This window comes from Sycon ciliatum, chromosome 4 (genome assembly GCF_964019385.1).
Source record: "Sycon ciliatum chromosome 4, ocSycCili1.1, whole genome shotgun sequence".
Lineage (NCBI taxonomy): Eukaryota > Metazoa > Porifera > Calcarea > Leucosolenida > Sycettidae > Sycon > Sycon ciliatum.
This window is the reverse complement of record NC_088646.1, coordinates 13,143,590-13,152,495: the sequence shown is the minus strand read 5'-3', so window position 1 is coordinate 13,152,495 and position 8,906 is coordinate 13,143,590. Positions and strand designations below refer to the sequence as shown.

Below are 8,906 nucleotides of genomic sequence, written 5' to 3'. Positions count from 1 at the left end.
TGACCTGGCATGCTGCCTTGCGTGAAAGGAACATTTTTCCGAAAGCAAGCTTCTTCTCCAAAATTCGAAATTTCTTTCCAAAAATGCCGTCGTCCTTGACCTCGAAGCTGAATGTTGTTAGGATAGAAAATTAGCGAAGATGTAGCCGACCCATTCTGGCAAGCCGTGTGCCCTCTGGATATGCAGTTGTTCGCCATGCTCAACAATCTTCTTCTCCTTCGTTCGTACTTTCACTTTCCTGACCACGAATACAAGCGGTACCCATGCTCAGGTTAGTGTTTATTTGTCTGTCTATGCACATACATGTAATACAATGTACTGTTCGTGCTGCAGGCACTGGCCGATCATGGAAATAGAGGAAGCAGCCAGCTTTCTTTGAATTCTCGTGCTTTCAACAAAATATGTACACACTTTCCTTGGCTCCTCTTTCCCACCGCCACCATGCATGCACAATCGAGCTTGCTTTAATGCCCTGCAATGCAGAATGCTCCCACCACCGCAACTACCACCGCCGCCACCACTACCAGCAGCAGCAGCAGCACCACCACCGCCACCACCACCGCCACCACCACCGCCACCGCCACCACCACCACACCACCACCACCACCACACCACCACCACCACCACACCACCACTGTGACCACCACCACCACCACCACACCGCCACCACTACCATTACCGTGACCACCACTATAGAAGCATTGTCGTGCACGGCACGTCTGCAAGAGAAAATAATAGTATGCCAGTGCTGTAATGCCCTGCAGTGCAGTATGCTCCCGCCACCACCACCACCACTAACGTTATGGAAGCATTGTCACGCACTGTACATCGATCCACAAGAGAAAATAATGCCAGTGACTTACTACTACTAGCACCTCCATGCTGCATGCGGACCTGGACACAGCACTGTTCCCTCTGCAGGAAAGGGGGGGGTGTATTTCATTGTCCCTGCCTGAAGTAATAATGACTACATGACATGATATCCAGCTAACTTTGCCAGTAACGAACGACCCTTGATCGGGCATGAGAAAAGTGTTGGTATTTGGGAGTTGTCGTCATTCACGGGGTTGAAAATATACGGCTATATTGTTACTAGGTCTGAAGATAGTGTCACTATCCGTGGGTTGTTATACCCGTGGTTGACTGCAGATACTTTTGGATTATTCTATGAGTATATGAAGGGTATACGTTAAATATTTTCCTGAGGACATAGCACGAGGAAATTATGGGGAATGCAGTACATGTGTAGAATGGTGCAATCCATTTCTCCCAGGGCACTTTCCCAAGACTCCTTCCAATATTCACTCTTGGCGCGACCCTTGTGAACTGAGCGGGGTGTATCGTTGAATACTGTATAGCAGGAAATTTTCGGACGGAAATATTTTCGGACAAAGACGAATTTCGACCCTTCGGACGGATTTTAATTTCGTACAGTGCTGCATGGTAAATGCTCGTGTTCGCAAGCAGTACGCATGTATAGTGCAAATAATTTCACATGAACAAATTTTAGTACGGAATTAATTTTAGTACAAAAGACGCCGTGTACGAAATCGTACGAAAATAAATTCCGTCCGAAAATTTCCTGCTATACAGTATACCCCTCTCAGAACGTCTACTGATTGGCTGAAATCGCCCAATTCATACCGTTCCATGGATGTCAGGGAGTCGTAGCACCCAAGGAAACAACACGAGATCATGATACCCAAAATGATGTACTGTAAAAGCGGAAATTTTCAGTGGTGTTTTATTTTCGGTAACTTCGGTGCCGACAATTTTTACCGAAAAAATGCACCGAACTTTTTCGGTACTACTTAGTGGTACTAGCACCCTTACCTGGAAAGCGGGTATTACCGAAAATTTCCCTCCACCGAATCGCCGATTTTGGAGAATTCCGAAAATATTACACCACCGATAATTTCTGCTTTTACAGTACACAGATTGGATCCATGGAGATTCTACATGATCTGTGGTTTATGCAACTCGTGATTGCGGACTTGACTCACTGGCCCCAAGCATGGGTCAGTCAAGCGATGCTATATGCGAGCATGTATGTATCGCACTTGCCCCTAAGGCAGTTAGGGCAACTGTCACTGGCAGCCCAGGGTTGAACCCACATTATTAATTTTTGAAATTTTCCAGGGTGACACGAAAAGCTTCATGCACACACACAGATTGGATCCATGGAGATTCTACATGATCTGTGGTTTATGCAACTCGTGATTGCGGACTTGACTCACTGGCCCCAAGCATGGGTCAGTCAAGCGATGCTATATGCGAGCATGTATGTATCGCACTTGCCCCTAAGGCAGTTAGGGCAACTGTCACTGGCAGCCCAGGGTTGAACCCACATTATTAATTTTTGAAATTTTCCAGGGTGACACGAAAAGCTTCATGCACTGGGTGGTCACTCTCTATTCGTGTATACCACTCTGCCAATAGTGCATAGAGCTCTCTTTTGAGCTGCCCAGCTGGCCCTCGTTATGATTTAGGCTGAAAGTCTACCGTGCCGTCTCCCTTATGCTATGACTCCATAATGCATATGTACAGAAGAAAAAATCCTGGGACTCCGTTGATGAAATTCTGTTTTGTCAAGTGGGCATTTTTGATTATTGTGAATGGCGTGTAGTGCCATAGTACAGTTCCTTTTGCTACATAACGTTTGCACAAGTCACCTTTCAGCAATTGAACTAGGAAGATCTATGTCTCTGATCTTGTCATTTGGCCCGGCTGGTGCTGTGCACTAACAACCATTGTCAGGCACCCTCGAAAGACCAACAGCGATGAGTTCATGACCCAAGCATTATTTGGGCCGTTAAGTTGACTAAACGGGAGTGTAGCAAGCTTTGATCGGCGTGCTTGTGAAATGTTGTCCGAGCTGAATAGAGTCTATCTCCTGCGGTTTAGTACAACAGTTTCACACCTAATACTGTAGATTCGACGTCTCCAAGAAAAACCTCCATGGAGACTGGAAACTATAGCAGATCATAAATGATGTAGTAGCTCAGCTGATTCCTCAGCTCGTGTCTAGGTTCATGTACTTTGGTAAACGTGTTGTGGCAGACTCCATGTGCAAAGCTGCATACTCTTGGGGTTATTGATTCTTGCTGATGATTCCATTAACGTTATTGCATAGATATGAACATCATAATAATTGAATGTTGGCAAGACCCAACAAGGTGTCCCTAATGACTTACATCAGATCTTCACAAAATGCACATATGTACTGTTAGACATGATTTTATAATATACAATCATGTCTTACAGTATATATTATATAACGAGGAAGCAAATCTAACGTTTTAACGGATGACATTTCTTCGTTATAATAGATCCGTTGAGGCCGTACTGCTTCATAATATGCTGTGTGTGGATATGGCAGAATACTGCAAGATTGTTAACATATCTTCTCGTTAACCTATGAATTTTGGACAATCGTTAAATTTGCGACTCGTTATAACAGCATGTCTTACAGTACATCTTGAAAAGCCATATTTTGGTTTCACATACACGTCTCATTTCTATCACAGAGATCAGTAGCCATGGGCCATTGGTGGCAATACTGGTAGGAGTCGCCCGAGGCTTAGCCAATAATTTCCGTTCTATACCCAAAATACATACCCGAACTGGGCACAAATCTATCCCATTCCTTGGTGCTGACCCCTTTGATGCGCCCCCGAATCCCTTAGCATTATTAGTACCTCCAATTCATTTCATCATCAGCTCACCGCATGCTCAGTACTGTGTTGCAAAGTATGCAAATTTTCGACGCTTTTAAATTGCAGCCTCCCCAGGGCAAAAACACATCTCGGCCACATTGAAATTTCAGCCTGTACTGCTGATGCCTGTATAGTGTATACACTGTCACATTGAACCTTGCGAAACAAATTTTAGGCTACAAATGCCCAGTACATAAAAGTGGAGAAGGCACTGAACGAAGTGTCAACCTACGAATACAACCTCAGTGCAACAACATGCTCTTTCTCTTTCTGCTTGTGTAAGCAGAAAGAGCACGTTGTTGCACTGAGGTTGTATTCGTAGGTTGACAGTTCGTTCAGTGCCTTCTCACCTTTGGTTACGTAATCTTGTTACCTTTTGCGTTTCCTCTAGTAAATAAATGACAACCGCTCTATTCAGTTGCTATTCACTCCTGGCGCATGCGCTGGACGCAAAATTCTTTTATTAGTGATGTCGAAAAAGTATGCGGTTGTCAGTTGACAAACCTCCTTTTATTTACAATTCAGTTGCGTGATGTCCACCACTTTCCGAATTAAAAATGCATAGGCCGATATTAGCCGAAAATAAAATATGCGCCGAATATGCAGTACCTTGCGCACTCTGTTAGAAGACATCAGGGCTACTGGGAATGAATGCTCAAGTAAAATGATGAAGTACAGTAATACAATACTATGGAGTTCATTTGGCATGAATGCACCAAGCCAACTCTCCTATACAAACAGTATAGTGTTGCTGCCAAAAATATGATTAGCTAAAGTTGCCTTTTTGCATTATTATGGTTGAACTTTTTTCCTGTAGCTTCGTTCCCATGCTGTGGATTTAATCACGAAATTTGTTAGCAAGACGAAGAGGTTTTATGTGAGCTTACTATTCTACCTGCACTTGCTTTTATCTTTTTTGTGCAGGACTCTGAGAAGCTGGAGGGACCCCACAAACCTCAAGCATTGAGGATACAACTTTTAACCAAGAACCAGGCAACATGATGTGCATGTATCACGTTCGCTGTGATTGCATCGTTTCAGGGTACACTGACAACATACTAGTACTAGGAACTAGTCCTTGATTAGCAGCAGTGGTCTGAATTATTGCCTGGCCGCTATTCATATAATCCTTTGGTGCTTACTCATCGCCTTGTTCTGTCTCTAAAATGGCGTATGGGTGTTCTGAGGCTTGTAATATTTGCTCAAGCCGCGCATTGGCATTGGTGCATGTCGGTAAATGCCAGCCACTGCTGCCTAGCTCAACATGTTTTGTATGATGTAGAATGCGCTCTGTGTATCTACAATCGAGTGACCTGCTTGTGTGGGCTAACTGTAACTACACCAACAGTTGCACTAGTATGTGCACTGTGCTGGCACAGTGTATCATACTCAGTCTTGTCACTTCTTCTCCCACGTTTACTGTATTGTTTAATTCACTGTACACATCTTGCCCAGCTCCTCTAAGGCCACACAGAATTAGTTTGTTGTTTTGGGCCACTACACTCAGCTGGTGTAAGGTTGGTCTGCTTCTCTCTTCCTTCTCTTCGACGTGTCCAGCCAATCATTCATGTCAAGCTTTGCATAACTTAGATCACTGTATATACAGTCACCTGGCTGGAAACGTCCATGGCTGCAAAATCCCATCTTTCTTGAGGGACCCCATTTTATAGAGTGGACGACATTCACTTTCCTGATAGACTCACCTCAGATGTTGGTACACTGTATTGTACCCATCCCTGATTTGTACATGCACCACGTTTTTGGCAACTCCGAACAGTGAGAATGTCTGCTGTGGATAGTTCTCATGCTTTTAAACTCATTCGTAAACAAGTACGGTTTTATACCACCAAAATGTAGTTCATTACAAGTCGTCGATTATGATCCTTTGTTGAGACGAAAGCTTCGGGACCTGGGAGTACTTGTGACATACCCATATCATACTCTGTCAGGTTCTGAAGCTGTGTGCTGTGTGCCAGGGGTTATGGCGATCGAGTGCATGTATGTTCGGATAAGGGCGTGGGAAAACACTCATCTAAAGCATACTCATTTCCTCATGCATACTTTCATTTCTCATTCTTTTTGGCACACACTCCAGCTCCTCGAAATTATCATGGGATGCATGTTGATGACAGCCTGCTGCCATGCAGCCTGAGCAGTTCGGACAATCAATCATTCGGATAATCAGCATTCTATAATATTATTACTACAGTTGTAGCAGCTGTATTTCATGTACAGTACTACAGTAGAGTCAGGTGCCGAAGAACGTGTTGCCCAAGAATGTCCAGCCTGAAATGCTAAGAACACCACCGCCTTAAGTTTAAAAGAATGGCGGTGTTGGTTTTCCGGTAGCTTTCGGGATACATAATTATGATCCTAACATGATTGTTTCTAAGAACATGCTACAAGAACGCAGCCAGATGGCTGAAAAATAAGAACACCCCAGGCTAACCTCTTGGACACAACGTTCTTGGACGCTCGACTCTACTGTAGTATGGAAGAACGCTCTTCGGCAGGGATGTTACATGTTAGAAATCATGCGTACAAGATGCCTATTTAAGTCTGCTCTTCTTTTATGACAAGCTTTGGCATGCATGCAGCTCTTAATAAATCCCAAAGGTGGAGTGCAATGACATGCATTTGGAACCGTGATCACTAAAATCCTGCGCTTACCGGTAATTCTAAGATTTAGAACTATAAGTGATGTTGCACACCAAAGAACGTCGTTCCGAGGGCCTAGGTCGGGGGCGTTCTTGGAAGAACATCATGCTGGATTGTAGATAAACTATATAACCCGCATGTGTGTGATAACAAAAGCTGCGGTACAGTGCGGAGAAACTAGTATAACATACTAATATCACCAGGTTTTCTAAACTTCTTGTTCTATACTGGAGAATATTCCAGCGAGTGAATCCAGAGCAAGTGCTATGGAAATGGACTAGCGAGAGCTCACAATAGCCATTCAGACCCACGAGTCCTTTCTTGAACCGAACAATAATCATCTATGGCATTCAACATGCAGTTTGGGAAGCCATGCAGTCCTGGGACAGATATCCAAATGCATTCTTGTCACCAAACAACGATTGTTATCATACTTGACAATTTCCAACTCTACGACCACCATGCCAGCTCAAGCAAAAAGAAGCAAAGGAAGACGGAGATTTCTACTTGTGCAGCCATTCAGGGAGGAGCACGAAGGCTGTTTTAACATTACATGATTCGACTGTGCACGCACTTTCCAAAAGTGTACTTATCACACACCGCGTGAACTCTTAGGCTGTTTGCAGTGCGATATACTTACATGTGCATGCCCTTGCCGCACATTCACACTCCAGTACAAAACATAATTATGCAAATATGTAATGCACATAATGTAACATTCTATGCTTGAAAGCAGATCAGCATTCGAACTTTTCCATTGCCTTCAGGCTGCAACAGCATATTGCAAGAGGGCACAATGGTCCAACCCAACATCTTCCAGTGAACACCATCGGCCATGGCAGTACAGACCATCTGACATTCACTCCCACCACCCACATAGAAGAGAAGCAATGTTGATACTTCATAGTTAACACGTTACAAATACTACTGAGGGTGCATATAGGCAGTACACCAGGTTCAGGATGCATTGATCCATTCTTCTGATTCAACTACCTCAGCTGCTCATTTGATCTATGGCTATGCATGCTGTCGTCAGTGAGCCACATCATTGCGAAAGACTGATGACGGAGAGATCATTGCGCGTGTGTAGTCACAATACTATCAGAGAAATACGTTTGGCAAATATAGGAATACTGTGGACAAAATTGTACACAATAACCTGCCTTGAAGCAAATCTCAGAAAGAAAGCGCTGTGCAGATGCATGTCAGCCGCTTCAGATTCAGTCACTTCGTGAGATCCAATATTCTTCCAACTGTACGGTTCAGCCTTCGGTGATCCACAGAGACAGACAAACAATCTGTTCCGTCCTTCCACATGAGAAACAGAGAGTGAACATGTTCCAGTTCATTCCAGTATGAAGGTGGCGGATACAGGCAATGAAAGTCATCGTTGGGCCAACATGACCAGCCTTCAGACATGAGTTCTCAGAGACCTTCGCTCATGATAATGGTATTCACCCTTGGCTACAATCCTGCAAAACACGTGAAAAGATTGCAGCAAAACAAACTGGATGTTATAAAGAAGCAATTTAGGAAAACTAAGCCTATCGTATTTGTAGTACAGTGAAGCTAAGATACAACACCCAGCAGGCAGGCAAACTTGCTAATATCCGATGAATTAGCATGCCTGATCATGGCACACCGGGTACAAAATGTGCAACCAGCATAACGTTTCCACCAGTATTGATAATCTATCGTAACGTTATTATCAAACTACATAACTGCTAAGAATGTGCAACTACTAACATAAGGTGCGATCGGCTTCGAAATCCAATGATTATGAGCAAGCGCGCATATATTTCTACATGTGCCATGTAGATAGAGTGTTTCATCAGGTTCAGTAGGCATGGATCCACAGTTCATTGTTCTGCTTCAACTACCGTAGCTGTGATGTACAAGTTTTGATCTCTGGCTACGCATGATGGTATTAATGAGCCCAATGGCCCACAAAAACCGAAGTGATGAAACTTTCTGCCGTGGGCAGAGGGATCATCGAGTTGCCCACTCTTGGTTATGTACTCATGCCATTACCAACTATCAGTGCACAAGTACTGCTACGCCCTCACTATGATCCATTGCAACAATATCACCAGGCACATGCATGCTACTGCACCTATTAAACCAAGAGTCGCAAATAGGAAAATCTTTGCTGTGAACCACAGCTAGCTATAAGGTGCTTTGAGTCCAGTTTTGTGGGAAAGTTGCACTGCATGATGCACAATACCACATTGAGCGAAATTCTTTTTTTCACATAGCGTGAAGTGTCTCTCGAGAAATGCAATGCACAATGCATAGCACATCGCAGAAAAATCTTGTATTGCACCTGCAGTCTAAAACTGCTTGCCAGCCAGAGCTCTTGAGTCACATGCACCAGCATGCAGGAAGTGATGCCCATCACGTGTCACCCAACCTAGAAGTGAAGCTGGACTCAATTTCCCGTGATACGACCTGTGATGGAGCTGCAACAACCAGCGATGCAAGTTTGCAGTCCAATTATTTGAAACTGGCCCGCTATGTTGCTGAGAACGTCGT

The 8,906-nt window shown here is 44.0% G+C and overlaps 1 long non-coding RNA gene across 1 annotated transcript in view; it reads left to right on the top strand.

Moving 5' to 3' along the window:
- The window catches only part of LOC135813614 (uncharacterized), a 5,725-nt gene extending 128 nt beyond the window's left edge, over positions 1–5,597 (top strand). The window contains exons 1-2 of the long non-coding RNA XR_010553043.1: positions 1–271; positions 4,641–5,597. The exon at positions 1–271 is cut by the window's left edge and continues 128 nt beyond it. This is a non-coding gene — a long non-coding RNA (uncharacterized LOC135813614). The remainder of the gene's footprint in view (positions 272–4,640) is intronic.
- Positions 5,598–8,906: the final 3,309 nt, after the last annotated feature.